General features: G+C 38.2%; 1 long non-coding RNA gene across 3 annotated transcripts; it reads left to right on the top strand.

Moving 5' to 3' along the window:
• The first annotated feature begins 5,724 nt into the window (after positions 1–5,724).
• On the top strand, positions 5,725–9,700 carry LOC133286995 (uncharacterized). 3 transcript variants are annotated; one of them, XR_009748188.1, is made up of 7 exons: positions 5,725–5,931; positions 6,292–6,399; positions 6,654–7,061; positions 7,160–7,394; positions 7,704–7,848; positions 7,937–8,047; positions 9,409–9,700. It is a non-coding gene; the product is annotated as an uncharacterized LOC133286995 (long non-coding RNA). The 3 variants fall into 3 exon arrangements; XR_009748187.1 differs by lacking the exon at positions 6,292–6,399; XR_009748189.1 differs by lacking the exon at positions 6,292–6,399 and having other exon boundaries at positions 6,975–7,394.
• Positions 9,701–20,933: the final 11,233 nt, after the last annotated feature.

Here is a 20,933-nt window from a genome sequence, read left to right as displayed (position 1 = left end):
AGACACAAGCACATGGTCAATCTGAAATCATAAAAATATGTGGTCAATCCGCAATAAAAATATATATTATCACAATGCCATATTCCAAGGTCAGGATATAGTGATACAATAAAAAATTACTAACCTCATGGTTACGCAAGCGCGCAATATGGTAGAAGCCATCCTGCCTCAGCCATGGCTCAATCTCCTCAGGAATGTCACGGTGATTATGTGTCGCAGCATGTCGCACATTAATCACACGATCCTGGACATTCGGGTCCTCACAGGTGTTCCACACATGTGTGGATATATGTTTCTCCTGTAAAGTTAGAAGAGTCTTGTCTGAACGCCCAGGGTCAATCACGCTACGTGGAGACCCAGTACGAGGTGCCTCATCATGCTCCACAGATCTAAATAAATTAATACAAAACAATTAAATTAATATTCATCAACAAAGAATTCATAACTATTTAACTAAATCAATTAAATTAATAAAAGCACAATTCAATAGGTTAGAGCCAATTTAAGTTTATGCTTTAAATAAATTAAAAAATTTGATAACCAATCGTTTCTAAAATCAACACTAACTAACATTGAAAAATGTATTAAAGCATAAATAATAAATTAAATTAATTATTCCTGCGATTTTATGCGTTAATAAATTCACATAATTACCAACCTAAGGTTGCAAATATCAAAATTAAAAAATATTTATGCATTATTAAACTATAAATAATTAATTACAAAATTATATTATTTACACATAACCATTTATACGTAAAAAAATTAACACATTTACTAACGTAAGGTTTAAAAGATCAAAATTTAACAATATTTATAAATTATTAAATTAAAAATTCATAGGTAATAAAAATTAAATTATTTAGACCTAATCAATCATGCGTAAAATAAATTAACCCATTTACTAACCTAAGGTTTCAAATACCAATATTAAATAATATTCAAAAAATATTAGAGCATAAATAAAAAATTAAATAAATTAGACATAAGCTTTTATGTGTTAATATAAATTCACATAATTACCAACCTAAGGTTTCAAATATCAAAATTAAAAAATATGTATAAATTATTAACGTTTAAAAATTAATTAAAAAATTTAATTATGTAGACCTAACCATTCATTTATGCGTAAAATAAATTAACACATTTATTAACCTAATGGCTCAAATACCAACATTAAATAATATTAACACATTTTACTAGCCTAAGGTTTCAAAACCCTCAACCTTAAATAACATTAAAAATGTATTAAAGCATAAATAATAAATTAAATATATTATACCTAAGCATTCTAGCATTCAAGCGTGAGTAAAATATTAACACATTTTACTAGCCTAAGGTTTCAAAAACAAAATTTAAATAACATAAAAAATGTATTAAAGCATAAATAATAAATTAAAAAATTAGATCTAACAATTTATGCATGAAATAAAATTACCATATTTACTAACCAAAGATTTCAAATATCAACATTAAATAATATAACATATTTACTAACCTAAAGTTTCAAGTATTAATATAAAAGAATATAACACATTTATAAAAGCATAAATAATAAAACAAATATATTATAAAAGCAAAAAAAAAAAAAAAAAAGCCTAACCTTGTAGAGTGAGAAACCACTTAGAGAGAGAGGGAGTGAGGTAGAAATGGTGGGGTGAGGGGTGGGGACCGTGGGGTTTAAGTAGAAAACCAGATGCACATAATTCGCTACCCTGTGTAGCGAATTTGTGCATGGATGACACGTGTCCCACATGCGCAGTGCATCAGGTTACCGTTGCCACATATTTCGCTACACAGTGTAGCGAAATATTGGTGGCTTGACACGTGTCCAAGCTGGTGACTGTGCTCTGACATTTTGACCACGTATTTCGCTACATTGTGTAGCGAAATACATGGACCACTGGGGAGGTGACACATCAGCAGGCATAATTCGCTACACTGTGTAGCGAATTATCCTGCGTGGCATTTTAGGATTTTTTACTGTGCGCGTGGCATTCTGGTAAATAGTATGATGAACAGTGACAAAACACTTATCTTTTTATTTGTTAAATGATTTTTGTTATTTTGCTAATCATTTGTCTTTTCGTTTTTTTGGAAACTCATTCCAATCCTTCCTTTAGAGGGTGTTTGGTAGAGGAGAAATTTTTTTTTGTCCGAGAATCATGATTATCAAGAATATTATAATGCCCCTCGTCTGCAGCCGGTTAATTAACATTAATATGAAAGTAAGCGCAGCATGCTCAACTTAATTAATGTGGAAGCTAATTGAATAAATTTTATCTTTTTTCTTATGTATTACAAACTTTTTCACTTCCATGGCCAAAATAAATGGACAGCATTTCGTCTGTATTTTGGACCACTGGGGACATTTTTCACCATGCTAACTTCAACCCGATTGGCAGTTTAATATAATCCAGGCATAAACCATATTACCCAGTCATCCATGACAAAGGCTATCCCATACATAACAGGTCTCAAAATAATATTCATAGAGTTACTTATATGATTACATCAACCAACCAAAAGAGATTTAATCAAATAAGTAACCTAGACATTTACAGACATCAACTTCAACATCAACATCAACATCAACAACACCTTTATCCCCAATTAATTGAGGTCGGTGGTAGATGAACCCAAATGAAAGATACAAAAATGTTGAAAAAAAAGAAACATAAAAGTAAAAATAAAAATAAATAAATAGAATAGTAATAATATATATATATATATATATATATATATATATATATATATATATATATATATATATATAAGTAAACAAGAAAGGGAAAAAAAGAACATTGTATATATACATATCCAAAATAAGACCTTGGCAAATACATATCAGTATATCAATCCAATCATACTATCATGTCAGATAGTATCTCTCCTCTGGCCTCTTGTCATGCGATGCCTCAGCACCATCAGCTCATGTACCTGAAATGGTAATCCCCATAACGCGGGATGATATAATATAATTACCTCAATAAGCTAGGGACCCTTGGAGGGCTCCTCCACCCTTAAGCTCACTTATGGTATAATCATAGTACATAGAATATTCATATGACAATGTAGTGTGCAAATAATAAATCCAATTGGCCAAAGAATAAAACATGTATGCATTTCGCAAGGTAACTCATCTTGCAACATACCCGTACAAGGTAACTAATCATGTACTACGCATAAGGTAACTCCTTTTATGCTTCACACACAAGGTAACTCTTCTTGTGTGGCACACAAACATACATACATATACATGCACCATATAACAATTCATATCCACATACGGTATGAAAGAACCACCCTCCCTTAGAGTTTGATAGAACAAACGGGAGATTAACACTAAGAACCAAAAGTTTACCTGGCAAACAATGTCCTCCAACAGATCCCGTGTCCACAGAGTCACAATCACGATCTCTCACACGATCACAACCAAATTCCAAGATGTGAAGACAATTAGTACATAACCGATCTATCACATTCAATTTCCAATAATACATATACAAGACACCTACACTTGATTTTAGTCCAATACTCTAATTTATCAAAGTGTTCTAAATAGCGATTTCATAATTTTTCCTTTAACAGGAACCAATCCCAAATATGTTTAACAAAGGGACTCACCTACAAATCACCCTCAAATTACTTATACCATTGAATTTTCAAAATTGACATACAGCCAAAAACCATGATTTTTTATAGGGAGTGAAACAATGATTTTTTGTTTTGTCTTTCATCAAGAAGCAATCCTAAGCAAATTTAACAAAGGAAGCTATATACAAATCACTCTCTAACTATCCATACCATGACTTACCTCAATGTGAAAAATCCACAAATCTCTAACTCAAGCGAACGTGGATTCCATTCCGTGAAAATTGCTCAAAACAATGTTAGGATCAACTCTACAACATGAATATACCATAAACAACCATCACAATTCATAAAATCCTCACATTTTCGTGCACTTTTCATCACAAAACCTAGCTTCCTTAAAATTTCATAGAAACAAGAAAAAAGAGGTAATTCCTTACCATAATGTACCCAAAAATGAAGAGGAAAGCTTACTTTAAGCTCATATAACCTAAAACTCCTTCAAAACCCATATCTTCCATGAAATCCAAAATCTTAAGGGAAGAACTCTCTCTAAAGTGAACCTCACACGAAAATATGAGTACCAATGTGTTCCTCTCAAAATTTCTCACAAGTTTGGCTTAGGAACGAAGTGATTTGGAGGTCTCTAACTCTATATGAATTTTAGAAGATTTTCACTAAAAACTTTTTCTTTCCTCCCTCTCTGTCGTTGCCCGTGGAAGACGAAGAAGAAATAAGAAAGTTTTTGACACTTTTCACTTACATAGGTTAAGTGAAATTCAACTAGGTAAATGTTTATCTATCTAGTCACCTTTATTCATTACCAAACTTTACCAATAAACTAGAATATTTTTCTAGTCATGTTTCTATTTTTACTTTTATCTTTTGGGTGATTTTGCCTACCACATTTTATTCCTTAACTGTCATTTTTAACTCATTTTTTCTTAAAGGTGACTTTTATTCATTTACTTATAGGCTGCGATCATTATAAATATGCTGGGAAAGTGAATTTTTCAAGAATGTGACCAAAATATTATTTGGTAGACAAAAATGTTACTGGGAATATTGGCTCAAGTTTACTGATTCTATGTTTGGTTGATTGTCAAATATTATTGAGAATGTTTTTCTGAACATCCGAAATTCTAAGAATATTGGATGTCATTTTGCTATATAATTTGTTCACAAATCAAAATTATGAAAAAATCAAATTCCCATACAAATTTACAAAAACCTTTTAGCAAATGCGAATAAATTGATTTCTGAATACCAATTTCCCGAGAATCCAAATATAATTCATGTACCAATACGTTAAGAAACGCTTTAGCACATAAGCGCTCGAGGTTTGTAGCCATCAAGATCAAAATGTTGGCCTCGGGATTATGTGTTAATTAAAAAAAATTAAAAATTAATAAAAAGAAGTAAACAAAGCTCAAAGCTCAAATGCTTGAAGGCACAATAGTTCGAGCGCATAGCACATATGATATTTTTAGTGGAAATTTAATATGTATATTCTCAAATATTGATTTCTTGCAACATTTTTTTCTTTTTTCTTTTGGTAAACATTTCTTGCAACATTTTAATATCATGTCAATACGACGAGAAAGTAGTAGACTTTTTCAACCTATATATTATTTAATTTATTTAAAACTAACCTTCAAATGTTTTATTATTAAATTTTCAAGAAACATTTTTTTTCAATCATTTAGATAAACAGGTTTGAAAAAATAAAATATTTTACCCAAAATATTTTACTTCGATACCAAATATTTTAAGGATCGCTGTAATAGAATAATACACTTGCAAATGACTGAATTAAAAATATGGATCATGTTATTCTCAATATATATATATATACACATATACAAGAAAAACGGCGTTTAAGCACAATCGTTTAGCGATAGTTTTAGAATGTGGCAAATATTTTTGAAATGCCCTAGATCTACTAAGCTAAGAGACACACAAAAAAATAAAAAAAATAATTAAGGAATCCTGCTACGAGTATTATTTTGCTCGATAAATTCGTCTAAATAAGAAAAATAGTTTTCTTTTTTCTTTTTCTTTTTTCTACAACTCATTCCCATTTTTTTTCTCTAACCAAGTATCCTTCTCATATCAATTGATTATCCTCAAATCCATAGAGAAAAGAAAAATGCAATTCCCATTCCCCTCTTCAGATTCTCATCCAACCTCTTCTTCCTCTCCGACAGCATCACCACTAATCTTCAGTTCATCCACCGTCGCCAACGACGGCGCTTGTGCGTCCTTTACTTCAACGATTTTCTCAGAGTTCCAGGGTTAGCCACTCAAATCCGCAGAGTCTTGGTCTCTGGACTTGATGTAAGTTTCTCTGATTCGGTTCTTTCGTTGGCATTTCTTTGACAATTTCTTGTTACGATGATCCTTTACGCAGACAACTTAGATCTTATAGTTTATCATTATTACATTTTGATTGGATGCTTCGACCATAATTTTTAGGGATCTTAATTGTTCCTACTTGTAGTGCATATTGGAGTTGGAAATCTCATTAAAAACTAATGTCGCCTGCGTTTTTAATTATTTATATTTACTGTGAATATTTACTTGATGTGGATATGCTTGCTTTGAGGGTGAATTCCTGAGGTAATTTCCAATCACTTGAGAAATTGGTTATGAAATTATATTCCTTAACTTGTCGTTTCGTTATCGAATCCATATTAGGTTCCTTCATGAAGGAAGATGAAAAAGCCACTTTCAAGGTTTATTATGAGATTTTCTGAGTTTATTTTTATTGGGTGGTGAAGATTGTGCTCATATACCTGTGACTCTGTGAGTACTTCTAGGCACTATCGATAAATTATAAATTTATTTTTCTCAATATACGTCTAGCCACTAGCCAACAACAATGGTATAAATTTCCTTGAAATATTGCATTTGTGTAATACTTTGGTTACCTAACTTTTTTCGGTTATTTACCAAATTGAGTCTAAGTCGGAATCACTTACTGAATGAAACAATTTAACTATCAACTAGGTTATTGCCAAATGAAGGATTTTAATTCTAATTTTGATCTGTAATTTCAGCACAAAGTTTTGGACTTCCACATCTCAATGCATATCTTGATTCCTTGGGAACCAACTTCTCACATGGTGCAAACTTTGTAACAGCAGGATCAACTATCAAAGCCCCACCTAGTAGTAGTATTATGCCTTCGTGTAGATTCAATCCTTTTTACCTTGAAGTTCAGTACACTTTCTATCAATTTATATAAGATTTATGTATCCCAATAAGGCAACTTGCATAATCCGTTATTTGCAATAAATATTCATATTTAACCCTTTTTTAATTTTATCATACAAATCAAATCAAATCAGGATTATTGATAACATAAATGTGATTCGCAGTTGAGGGAGAATTGTTTCAAAAGGGTGCGAGACGACAGAAATCGCTTGCTCTGGAAAGTAAGGTCTCAATCATCTAACTAACACCAGGTTCTCTCTCTCTCTCTCTTCCTTTTTCATTTTCGAAATTCAATTCTACTTATATGCTATTTGCGTTTAGGAAGAGTTGGATATTTCCTTGGTTGCAGGATATTGTATCCATGATATTGTCAGAAATGCTTTCCATGATATTGTATCCGATGAACTCAACAAAATCATACACTCAGCAATTCATAACATTCCAATTTCTGATTCTGAGATGGATGATGTATTATGGGACTATCAAGGTCTCCATACTAGTTACTAGGGTGAATGCCAAGAGATACTCTTAGAAACGCAGAGGATATTTTATGAAAATCTCAAATTCCGAACCACCCATTGAAGGTATAACTTTATAATATCACCTTCTTCTCATTTAACATGCTACATTACATTATTAAAGAACAAAACTTTCTGTGTAACATTATTATTTCTGTAGTGAGCAGTGAAACAAGAACAAAATGACGAGTGTTCTGTTGAACATTTGGGTAGTTCTAGATTATGCCAGAAGATAAGATGGAAATAAAAGAAACATCAAAGCTATTAAGAAAATCTATAAATGGACCATGTGGCTGTAGATTTACTTTTCAGTTAAATTTGCTTTAACTCGCTCCTGCTTTTTTAATTTGGAGATTTTACTTAATCTCCCTGCAGATTTAGAAAACGAAATTGAAACTTGGGAAGATGAAGTGGATGAGTACTTGGCTCGTGCAGTTTATGAGTACATGCAGCTAAATGCAGATAAGCAATGCAATTCAAAACTTGACCATTTTCCCATAGTATATTCTAACTAGATATGGTCAGCTCCCAAAAATAGCAGCCTTAGGTTTTAGTTCTGCATTTACTTGGAATGAAGTCTCTGATTTGATTATGGGAATTGATAATAGGGGCATATAGAAGATATTTGTTGTCCTATTTGTAAGCAAGGAGAGCTTAAAGACAGTCACAATGTTATATACTGCACTCGTTGTGATCTTAAACTAAACAAAGCTAATGAGGTACTTACATTTCCTCTCTTTGTTATAACCCTTGATTTTCTTCTACTAAACCATTTTTTACCAGCTTAAAGAGAATAAAAATATGGTTTGTTTATTTATTTTTGAACCTCATCAATTAAGTGGAAGTAACAAGAGTTGTGCAATACTCAGATTCCTCACCTTTACTATGCAATACTCATTTTCATCCCAAACTTTGTTTCTTGACAGTGGCCACATTCGAATTTCTCACACTCTGATTTTAGTAAACCCAACTCCATTTCAGTGAGACAAACACAACGTCTTTTACTCACGATATATAACCTTAACTCCCTTTTTCCATTATTTCAGTGATACATACAGATCTACTAATTAACATGTTTTCTGGAAACTCATATTCTGGTTCGATGGATCTTTTATTTGTTTATTTATTTTTGTGTCATGGCTGAGGTTTATGTACACTAGTAAATTTATTAGATTCCATAACCTTAAGGCTTTGTAGATGATTGTGGTAAAGATTCATTCTATAAATCAATTGATTCCCTTATCGGAAACAATTTCCACTTCCAAACAGGTTTTGAAGTTTCTCGGTTTTTTGATCGATTTGGTTTTTCTCATCTATTTTGTTTTTGGTGTGGTTTTTTTACTTTGTAAACACGTGAATTATATCATCAACATTAGGTTAATTTCATATCTGATGGCTACTTGTGCTTCTGATTTTTATTTTTTTATTTGGCTAAGGATCTTTGTCTCCTCTTATTCGTCTTAAGATTTAGTATGCATTTTTGTCCAACTGATATTTTGTAGCAACTGTCATATAGAATTTAAATTATGTTTAGTTTTCCACCCAAAATAAAAAATAAAAAATAATGTTTAGTTCATCTTTATCTTGGTAAGTGGGAACATGGGAAGAGGTTAGTTAAGTTAATAAGTCAATTAGAATTGCATGTTATTCTTTCTTGTAAACTGAAACAATTTATAGGAGTAAAAGCACTTGCTAGATTAATTTTTACGGAGAATGGCTAAACCACTATCCATGTGCTTATCTATATTTTTTTAAGATCCTTTACCTCCCCTCTCTCTCCCATAGTAGAGATATAAATGGGTTGACTTTGGGGTAAAGGATGAAGGATCCATACGCGAACCCAATAAGAAATATATGTTCTATCTGTTTGTTTTTGTCTCTATGTCTATTTAGCTGTGCCTTTTCTCAACCCAAATAATTGATTTTAATATTATAAAAAGAAAAAAAAAATAGTTCATCATTGTTATTTTTATATTCGTATGTGTATTTTTTATTATTACTATTCAGTATCGCTTTTGAATTTATTTCTTTATTTTTTATTATTACTAATGTCTATGAAATCATTGTCGTTGTCTTGCAGGAATTTAAGCCACAATTTCTTAAATGGACCCATTGGTGATGTATTTATTGGCTTAAGATAATCTCAATGAAATGTATGTCTTCGTCTACTGGATCCTTTGGTATTGCATTTGAATTTACAAGACCTTTTTATGTCTTGGTAATGATTCCTCAATGCATTGTGCACTTTTACTAATTTGCCACTTAATATTCATTCTTTTTCTTTTGATACATGCTGGCATTAGAGCAGTCTTTGGATTCAAGAAAATTTATTGCCTTTTCTTATGGTCTTGTTATTAATGGCTAGGCTCGTACTACCTTAAATGGTGATTAGGGTTAGTCCTATTAAAAGGATATAGCTCAACTATTTGTAAATTTTAAGTGATCCATTTTTAGTTAAAATAGTCTTTAGTGTTTGTAAATTCTAAGTCTTATCAATGTTAGATTACTTCATGAGATAAAACAAATCATTATTGAAGTTACTTTTAATGATATTTATATCCATTTCCCCCCTTAAATTTTATTCCTTTTATTGGTTTTTAATTCTGTGAATTCAGCCACAATGTGGCTGTAATTTTTTTTAAAAACATAATCATTAAAATAGCCACATTTAAACCGTGGTAAATATAATCAATAAACGTAGCTAAGTCAATGCTACCACCCTCAAATAAAATGTGGTTAAGTAAAACAGTAAATATGGCTAAAATATTGCAACGCCACGATTAGCCACATTCACAAAAAGTGTGGTTGTTTTTATTAGCCACATTTTTAAAGCAATTTAGCCACGTTTACAAATGTGGCTAAACACCGATTTTTTTGTAGTATATATATATATATATATATATATATATATATGTGGATCATGTTACGGTAAATGCAAAGTCCATTAGTCTAATGGATAATGATATTTGTATGTCATATAATTTAAACTATTGTTGCACTTTTCTAATTTAAAAAATAAAAGAAAAAGAGAATGGATAAAAAATATGTATTTCTTTTTTGGCTTTAATGTTTCTACAGAAAATATGTGCTTATCTAATTCTACTAGAAAGTGAGGGGCGGTGAGGATCGAACTCATAACTTTGTAGTGAAAAGAAAGAACCATCTCAACCCAAAACTGTAAGGTATTGGGTGAAAAAAAATTTAATGGTTTATATTATTCTCTAACGCCCCTCACACAAGAACCCTTTGGGCTTGAAGTGTAGATATTGCACAAGCTCAATTTTTTTGGTTTATTTATTTTAATTCCACTCGAAAGTGTGGGACAATGAGGATTGAACTCGTGACCTTGTGGTCACTAAAGCTAAGCTCTGATACCACTATGAAACCATGTAAAGAACCAATTCAACCCAAAACTTTAAGGTTTTGGGTGGGGACCTTTTTAATAGTTTATATTATTCTCTAACACCATGTTTCCAAAGCAGCCTTTGATTCTACTTAGGTTTCCAATAACTAACCACATATGAATGAGTGCAGGAGGAGTGTTAAAATGATGTATATATGCCTTGAGCTTTAACACTCTAAACTATACTAAACATAAGAGAAATATGCATTCTGCCATGCTATGTGTACCGTTTGTGGTCTATAAGCCCACTATGTTCCCTTCTGGGATTGAGTCACTGTATGGGTTATACCTCTAGCACAAGTAGAGACCAAGCTAGGAGATATAGTTCCAAGTATGAAGCTAACAAATGATAATGGGGATTGGGTGTGTGTATATATGACTCAAGGTAAATGGGCAGAATAACGATACATAAGATGCCTCTCCTTGTGTGTGGAGAGGGGTACTTATAGTGGAAGGTGACTTTATCCTGTGTGGGTTGGTGAGGAGGGGGTCAACTCTCCTTGGGATTAGCTTAGGGTGGCAGACACTGCTATGATAGCAGTGATGCACCCTCCGTGCCTAGCGATGTCAGCATGTGACAAAGGACAATTACCATTTATAGTATCTGGGGCAGTCTCATTGGGAGTTATAATCCCAAGATGAGACATTTCAGTGTCTCATTTAGGGAGCGTCGTCGCCTTGAGGGTAGGGAAACTGAGGGTTGTTAGGGATGACGTGGACAAGGAGTTTGGGCTTAAGCCTTTGGGCCACTATGACGTTGGGCCATCCGGAATAGGAGTCCCCCAACTTTGTAGCAAACGTAGGTTGGTGCCAAGATAAATGGTCTTGGGTGATATTATCTAGACGGTGATCTGAGTGGTTGGCAGGGTGAAGGGTCTCTTAGTGATTCAGTGATGATTTCGGATTCTTGACGGTTTAAAGGGGGTTCCCTGCTTGGCGAATTGGCTTCTTGGCGAGTCATGTGGCTCGCGGGGGACTTCTTAGGTTGTCCACCTGTCTCTGGCAGGAAAAATGGCCTTTCAGTTTTCGAGGGACAGTAATGATGGATGCCTCCATCATTGCTATTAACTGCAGGCACTCAAACGTCACGAAGTACAACGCATTAATGCGATGTGAGGGGTGCCTTGTCCCCCTGTAATTACCATAGGGTCCTTAATCACAACCGCTTATTCTCTGACAGTTGTGTTATCCTACAGTCAACGTTGTGGGGCGCTACACATGTATGCCATCCTTATCCTTTTGGCCCTATTTAAAGGGGGTTTCCCCCTCTATGAAACCTTCTTCGCTGATCTCTGGTTCTTCGTGCTCTTGCCTTCTCCCTTCTGGTTTTCTCTCTTCTGTGTGAGTGGTTGCGTTAATCCTCTTTTCTTCCGTTCTTACTACCTCTACAGTCCTTATTACCTCAGATACAGTGTTTCTGGCTTGTAACTTCTGTTATTACTTTACTTTCATTTGGCTTTGTTTCTGTTCTCTTCTTTCTCGTGATGGTCGAGTTAAAGGACTTGATTGGTTTGGTCTTGCCTGAGTTGGGGTGGTTGTTAAAGAATAGGAGTTTGATGAAGCTTTTGATACGTTTGATGAAGCTTGTGAAGTGGGGCCGGCTATGCGAGCATTTCTCGCTGGTCGCGGTGGGGAAGATAGCAGCGCTAGGGAAGGTAGTAGCGTTCCCCCTTGCCACTATTTTATTCCTGGGGTTAAGTCATTACCTCATGGTAGGATACCAGAGCTTCTGGGTTTCAGCGAGGAGGAGATCCAAAGTCTTTTGCCAGAGAGGGCTTTAAGGCCTGTGGTTCCGTATTCTGGTGAGGCTCCTGGTTCTGGTCTCCGTGGTGGGCGTTAGGTCGTAACTGGTGTGAGGGCTTCTAGATCTGATAGGCACCGGCCTGCTGAATCTAAGGGGCGACGGTCTGGTGAGTCTGGTAGTGGTGTTAGGCCTCGCCCTTCGCGGAGGAGGCATTCTAGGTCTTCTGATCGTTCTCATGATCATAGGACTGGTTCACATCACTGTGCTTCGCGGCGCTCCGCTTTTGGAGTAGGGCGACTTATTTGGCCCTTATCTTCTATTAATCGTGAACCTCATAACCGTCCTCTAGAAATTTATTACCAGCCTCATCCCTTACAAATAATCCACCCAATTGTTGAGTCTCATGTCGCCTTGTGCACGTCTTGTGACCGAGCTTCTTAAATTCCCAACTCTTTCCATCGTCATAAATATGATGAATCTACTGACAACCGATTAGGTAGATACCACCCAGAGGATGCTCGGCTTGTAAGGTATGGCATGTGGGATGCCATTTATGAAGACTTGGGGCTTTATAAGGTACCGCCTGCGTGGTGGCCTTATCCTTTAAGCTATTCGGACTTCTATACATCGAGTTCTTCGGAAACCTCTGATTCTTCTGGTAAGTTCCTTTGTGTTTGAGCTATTTTTGTTGAGTTTATTGGTGAGGGGGTGTTAGTGGTTCGGGGAGCGGTAGTTGGGCGATATGGAGGTTTGGGGCTTGGTGATTTGTTGACTTCTGTTGATGTCGATTAAAGTGTTTGGCGTTTGACTGTGTGTTTGTCGCTTCCAGGATTGATTTGTGGGTAATTTCTTAACTACCATGGAAGTATTGCAAACAAATGAACGCTTTTTGGTGAGGAATTGGGTGGACAAAGCGGTGGCATCCTCTTCTTCTTGTTATACGAGTTCGGATATTTTGGGCGAGGCTTATAACTCTGAAGGTAATTTTGACTTTACTGAAAATGCTGAAGACGAGATGAAATGGCAAAGCTTTGTGGTTAGAGATGTCGATCGAGTCTGTGACAAGCCACGCCGTGAGGCGATCTCTCACTGGCGGTTTATGGTGTATAAGACTCATTTCACCGATCAGAAAGTGAGGTTCCCTTTTTCAGAGTTTGAGATGGGAGTGTTAGCCCATCTGCGGGTTGCACCCTCTCAACTGCATCCTAATGCTTGGGCGTTCGTTCGAGTATTTGAGAAGATATGCCAATATTTCGAATGGGTGTGCTGGTTATTCTTTTATTACTTCCAGGTGTCGCCCTCATACCAAAAGCTTGGCTGGGTTTTGTTGAAGGCGGGGGCTAAATTGGGAGCGATATTCTCCACGTACGTCGATTCGTACAAAAACTAGAGGGGGACTTTCTTCTGGGTACATCCAGTTCTTGGCGAGGGCGAATTACTTTTCTTCATTGATCGAGAGAGTGGGGAAAGTCGGATCGAGCTATATTGGGCTAAAGCACATTATGAGGTTCCCGCCAGTCAGAATCTTTGTCCCGGGAAGAGATACTGGTAGTAGACTGGTTTATGGAGGTTAGAAAAGGCTTCGAACAGTGGCCTACGAAGAAAGTGTTGTGTTATGGAGGTGTGACGGTGACTTATAACATTTATGACTGTGTTGTAAGTATTTATTGTCTCTACTAACATTTGTATCTTTTCCATCTTGCAGTTGAAAGTTTGTCAATGGAAGCATTGAGAACCGTGCGTGAGGCTGCTGCCAAGGTCAGGGCTGCTAGTGGTGGGATTCCTCCAGTTGTGCCTGCTGCCGCCGCAAAAAGTAAAGATGGAAACAAGGGCAAAAAGAAGGAAGTTCACCTTCAAAAGAAAAAGATTCGATCTGCGGCTGACATTCCTGCTGCCGTGCTGGAGAAAAGGGCGCTTGGGCCCATAATTAAAGAGACGGCGAACTGGATGGGGGGTTCATCGGCAAGCGAGTATCCGTCTTGCCTGGGCATGAAAGCTCGGGGTTAAAAAGGCCAGGAGAGGGATCCTTGGTCCCGCTTGGGGGTTCAAAGATGCTGCGCCTTGAGCCACTTGAGTCTAGGCAGTTGACGGATAGCGACTGCCATGGCATGGGCGGTTTCTTTGAAGATTCAGGTGATGGTGAGGTGATGGTGACCAGTACTCCAGATGGCGAAGTTCTCCTGGCAGCTGCGGGTGCGCAGGAAACTCCTTTACCTGCAGTAATCCCAGTCGGCAGAGTCCTAACCTTGTCAGAAAGGGATCTCGGCTCCAGTTTCCCAAAACCCGTGCTGAATATGGCAGTGCCGGACCAGATCAACCGCCACGAAATCCTTAATTGTACGCAAGTGGTCATTAGTCGCATTTTGGGTATCCAAGAGATTGCCCTTACTGTCGATAGTCGTTTCTCTGCCAAAGACGATCGCCTCAAGGAGATGGGGCGTAAGGTAAATGGCTTGACCACTGAGGTGGGGCGCCTTGCGAAGGAAGTCAATGACTTAAAAACTGCCAAAACTTCTCTGACCGCATCGCTAAAGAAGGGCAGTGAGGAGATTAAGCGGTTGACTTCAAAGAAGGATGACTTGTCGAAGTTACTAGACAAGTCTTCGGCAGAGAAGGAGAGTCTCCAATCGGCTAAAGATGCATTATCCGTCGAATTGGCCTCCATGTATGGGAATCTTCACGCCGCCCAAGAAGACTCCAAAAAATTAGCTGGGCGGGTGTAAAAAATGGAAGGTGCCTTGGCGAGTCTTTTGTACCAGTCTTTTAACAATGCGCTCCAACAAGTCTGTGTTTGACACCCTGATCTTGACATCACTGGTTTCATCCCTGAATATGAGGTGGAGGGAAACCGGATACTTCAGCAGGAGTCAGATGGAGGGGCGACGGTGATTGAGGAGGGTCCCGAGACTGATGAAGATGACGACGCACAAAGGGACCCCCCAGTTGGCGACGCGACCGTTGGAGGCCATCCTGTTGGTGACGAAACCGGGAAGGATTTATCAACGGGGCTTGCTAGCGTCACTTTATCTGGCCCAGGCGTGCAGGGTGATAGTAGGAGTGTTGTTGCTGCGGGCGTGGTTGAACAAGCCTCTATAGTTGAAGAGGAGGCAGCTAATATGGGAGACCGCCAAATTTGATTTCATCAATTTGTAGTTTCACCTTTTTTGTATGGTTGGTATGTCAACCATAGACTTGTATTCCTTTGTCATTAATGAAATTTGTTGAGCCTTTGCTTATATTTCTTTTATATTTACACCCGCTGAACGTGTAAGAATCTGCACCGTTAATTAAGGAAAATAATTAATTAAATATGTGAAATTAGGAAATAATTCCATAATTTACCTTAATAATTATGAGAGGGCTTAAATAAATATAGAAAGTGATTAAGAATGCTGAAAGTCGTTTTTCGGACGAAAAGTGCAGATACCGGTTCTGCTACTCGGTATAAATGCGTACCGGTGAAGTATCCCGGAAAATTATGAAAAATGTGTTTATGTCACTATAATAATATATAGGACTTGTAAAACAAGTTTCAAGTTAAAATAGTGAGAACTGGTGCTAAAACTGATACTGGCTATGGAGAAGCGCGTACCGGAAAGGTGCTGCGAAAAATAAAATAAAAATATGATAAATCTTAGAAAAATGAGTAGGTTCAGAATCCTAAGATTAGGATTAAATGGCTAAGCGTAGCAATTAGCGCTAATACAGTGCGATTAAAACTTAAGTGGCCTATATATAGCCTTGGCACATGATCCTAGGTCATTTTTGTGCCTTGCTACGTGAGATTTTCTAAAGAGAGGGGTCAGCCACCTTGATAGCCTCTTCCACCTCCATTGAAGCTCCAAGGGAGCACCTTTTCTCCATTTTCCTTCACCTAAACACCTTGTGTGAGTGTGGACCATCATTGTGAGTGAGAAAGAAGCACCATTTCTGAATGTTGGTGGCTGTGTTGAGTGAGTGTAAGGGCTGAGTTCTTGGGTTGGGGTGTTGTAGCCTTTGTCTTGGTTGTTGAAGCTCCAAGTGTCAAGCTTTGCGAAGAAAAATCAAGTCTTGTGTGACATTTTCATGCACCCTTATTGGCTGAACTTTGGAGCTGAAGTGAGAGCTCCAAGAGCACCTCCTTGCTCTGTTTTAAGCTTAGGTAAGCCTTACCACCCTTGAACATGAGTTTTTTTTGTTAAAGATGGAACCTTGATGCATGTAATGGACTAAAGATCATAACTTAAGGTTGGGTAAGGTTAAACACACCTAGAAATGCATGTTTAAGCTTTTGTAATCGGTAAAAGTCGAACCTTTGGATTGATATCTCGCGAAATGCAGAATCTGAGTTCTGCCGCGAAATATCCGGATATTGGGTTGGAAATATTCGGATATTGATATCCGGATATGGGGTTCTGAATATCCGGATATTGCAAGACATATATCCGGATATTGATATGCGGATATGCCCCCGACAAATATCCAGATATTTTGGGTTTTCGAGGACAGTGAGGTACTATTCATGCAGAATGCTATTTTGGGTTTGTGGACCCATGATTAGTCAGTGTGGGCTTCTGTATTAATTAATCTAAGTCTGAATCAAAGTGATTTAGGTCTTGTGGCTTTGTGAGAAGCCTTAAGACATGAAACGTAAAGGGAAGGCGTTGTCTCTATACCCTATGCTTGTTGAGTATGAATATTGATATTATTGTTGGTCCAAACAGATTGTGATTGTGCTGTGTGTGGACTTTGAGCTTGGTTGGATTCTTGGTTTGGATAGCTAGCTTGAAAGATAAGCTTTCGTGTCCTCGTCTTAGCCATTGTTTGTTCCACCATGTCCCATGGGGGGATGGTTATATGCATGATGTGTTTTCATGTACTGTTTTATTTAAATGCTATGGAGCTGTTAAGTGCAAAATGCTTATGATATGTATGTGGTGTTTCGCCTAGCCAAGAGGCCATGGGGTGGTCCTGGGGGCAGGTACAACATGGGCTGGTACTGTGTGGATAATAGACGTATTCCTGCACTTCTCTGATCAGTAAAATTGTTATAACACACATAACATGATTATCTGCTACATTGCACTATTTTGGAACTTATACTGTTGAACTGCTTTTGAACTTATATTGCACATGTAAGTGAGCTTAGGGTGGAAGATCCTTGAGGACCCCTTGTCTTACTGAGATTTTTTTTTAGAGATCTCACCCCACGTTTGGGGCACACATTTCAGGTTCAGGTAATGCAGGGGTTGAGACCTCTAGCAGTAGGAAGCCGGAGCTGAGTTAGATGTCTGCTGTTATGATTATATGCTTGATGTTGTTATGTTATCTTGATGATTATGTTGTTATTGTTGAGACTGTTGTTGGGCCTTGTTGCCTTATTTGGTGAGCATGAGGATTGTCCATGCCACATTTGATTATGTTTTGTTGATTAGATTTTGGTTGTATAAACTACATGGCTGTCCGGCTTACGTGTTGTAGTGCCATGACTAGAGACTCAATTAATGATCTTAATTATGTTATGAGGTTATTCAGTAAAGATATATGTCTTTTGCATTTACATACAGGTAATGTTTTGGAAACGAATTAAGTAATTCAACTTGGTAAGGATAATGACATCATAATTGAAAAGAAAAAGAATATTCCGCATTTTTATTAAATGTGGCTTAATACGGTGACATGTGAACAAACCGGGTTAACACGGGGTGTTACATTTTATGGTATCAGAGCACTTTCTAGGGAAAAGCTTATATGTATTGCAATAGCTTAGGATGCTTTGTGATTTCTTGTCTTGTGTGTTTGCGCCGTTGAGTGTTATTATGATAATGCATATGTGATCACAATGCGTGGGCCTGATCAACTCATAATTTGTGTAACTGTGCAAATTCATGGTAATACCCAAGAGAACTCGTGAGATTGCTAAGGGTCAACTTGACCTGATCCTGACTGCATTAGCTAAGATGCAGGAGGCCGCAAGATTGGCCAACGTGGCAATGATGGATGCCGCTCATTAGGCGAACCAGAAGGCCACAAAGGATGCTCTTGAGGCGAACCGTTTGGCGAGCATGACCTGATGAGGGTCATGTTGGAGGAGATGAGAGCTGGTCCTGCTGTTGGTCAGTTCCCACCGCCACCGCCACCGCCACCTCCGCCTCCACCTAGCCATCAGGATGAGAGACTGAGTCACGTTGAGGGTGTCACTCCTCTTACTGGGGTGATGGAACCCTACTTGGAGCCTGCTGAGGATCGAGACATGATTGACCGTCGGCTTAATGCTTTCCGTAAGCATAAGCCTCCTACCTTCGATGGATCGTATGATCCTATTGCTGTGCCGAGATGGCTTCAGGCGCTGGACAAGATTTTTCGTGTGATGCAGTGTACTGATCTACAGAAGCTGATGTTCGCCACGTATATGCTGGAGGGTGATGCCCAAGAGTGGTGGATGAACACCTCTCATGCTTTTGAGGTGCAGGGTCATGTTATGACATGGCCATTCTTCGAGGATTGCTTTCTGGGTCGGTACTTCCCTTATGATGCTCAGGAGAGGAAGCAGGGGGAATTCGACAGGTTGGTGCAGGGCTCGTTGTCCGTTGACGAGTACCTGGCCAAGTTCAAAGAGCTGGTTAAGTTCGCTCACTTTCGGATGTAGAGGCCTACTCCGATCTTCTTGGCTGCTAAGTTCCGTAGGGGACTTAATGAGGATGTTGTTGGTTACCTCGCTGGTTCTGCTTCGAGAGACTTCGGGACACTGGTGCAGTAGTGTCGGGACATCGAGGACTTCTGCAACTCGAGTAAGGCCAAGAGGGACAAGATTGCTGAGACGAAGGGAACAGGTAGTTCCACTTCCGGGAAGGACATGAAGTTTGCTGGAAAAGGAAAAAAAGAGCAGTTGGCTGCTAGGCAGGCGCCTAGTCCATTCAAGAGGACTTCTGCTCAAGGGAGTACAACGAGACCTTCTACTCCCAGATGCACGGGATATGGGAAGGTTCATTTGGGGCCGTGTGCTAACGGCCAGACTATATCTTTCCAGTGTGGCAAGGAGGGCCACTATGCTACAGAGTGTCCGTCGTCGACGGCAAGAGCTGCAACAGTTCGAGCTGTTCCGTTGCAGATGATTCCTATGGCGTCTTCAGGGATACCTGATATGCCACCTACCACGGGACGTGTGTATACCATGGATCCGCAACAGTCAGACCGAGCTCCGAACCTAGCCAGAGGTACTGTTTCCTGTGGTGGATTATTGATGATGTTTTGTTTGATTCCGGGGCTACGCACTCTTTTGTTGCAACCCTGATTGTTGTGGGGCTTGAGTTTCCCATGTCTGTGCTTTCTCCACCATTGCGGGTGACCACCGTCATCGGAGAAAAGTGTGATTCTACCACTGCACATCGAGATGTCGTGTTTCAGTGGGATGCCGTGACTACTCGGTAGATCTGATTGATTGCCGATGGTTAATTTAAATATTATTCTAGGCATGGATTGGTTGTCCAGGAATTGGGTGATGATTGATTGTTGTGCCTAGCGAGAGGTGATGTCTCCGTGTGTTTCCACAGCCAGTTCCTCGCCGTGTATATCATTGTTACAGGCTAGGAGAGCCTCGAGTGCAAGGGCATTCAGATATGTCATGTTGAGAGGTTTGGTGAGTGGGGCAAAGGAGGATATCACTGGCATTCCTACGGTGAGGGAATTCCTCGAGGTATGTCCTGAGGAGATTCCTGAGTTTCTGCTACAGCGGGAGATAGAGATTCTCCATTGATTTGTTGCCTGGTGTGGGGCTTATTTCATTAGCTCCACACCGGATGTCGCCACCAGAGTTGGCCGAGCTGAAGAAGCTTGTTGAGGGTCTTTCGGCGAAAGACTTCATCCGACCGAGCGTGTCACCTTGGGGAGCGCCGGTCATATGTGTTAAGATAAGATGCCTCACGCCATTACTTAATCGTGATAGTGCTCTGTTTGAGAATGTGAAATTCTCTTCAGGGAAACTGATGCGTAACACTTGGAAGTTGTGGCAAGGGCCATGCGCGATCTTGTATAAGCGAGTTTTGAGCATGTACAAGTAGTTTGTGGGTTGAGTGGTGTTGGGTGGTTTGCTGATGGTGGAAAAATATAAGTTCTGATAGGGGACGTTCCTCTGTTCTTGCAGAACACAGATTCGTCCCTTAGATCCAACCCAAGTGCGCAAGTGCACGCATCAAGTAATAAAGGGAGTATTAATGCCCAAATTATCGTTCCCACGAGGATAGAGTGCTAATTATTGTTTTATCACTGTTTATAAAGAGTGAAAATGAGAAGAAAAGTTAGTAAATGAACTGTCAGGTCAAACGTTCCCTACTGTCTTGACAACGTTCCTCAGGAACAGTAGGTTCAATCTGATGGCAAACAATTGCTCGTTGCGTTATGCATGTGATCTTTCCTGTTTAGAAGAAGGTGAGATAACAATCATTAAAGTTTTTATAAGTACTAAATAAGATAAAATAAA

Source organism: Gastrolobium bilobum, unplaced genomic scaffold (assembly GCF_033153095.1).
Source record: "Gastrolobium bilobum isolate Gb01-03AN ecotype WA unplaced genomic scaffold, APGP_CSIRO_Gbil_v1 utg50017, whole genome shotgun sequence".
NCBI classification, from domain to species: domain Eukaryota; kingdom Viridiplantae; phylum Streptophyta; class Magnoliopsida; order Fabales; family Fabaceae; genus Gastrolobium; species Gastrolobium bilobum.
The sequence above is the reverse complement of the archived record's forward strand: the minus strand, read 5'-3'. Positions and strand labels throughout refer to the sequence as shown.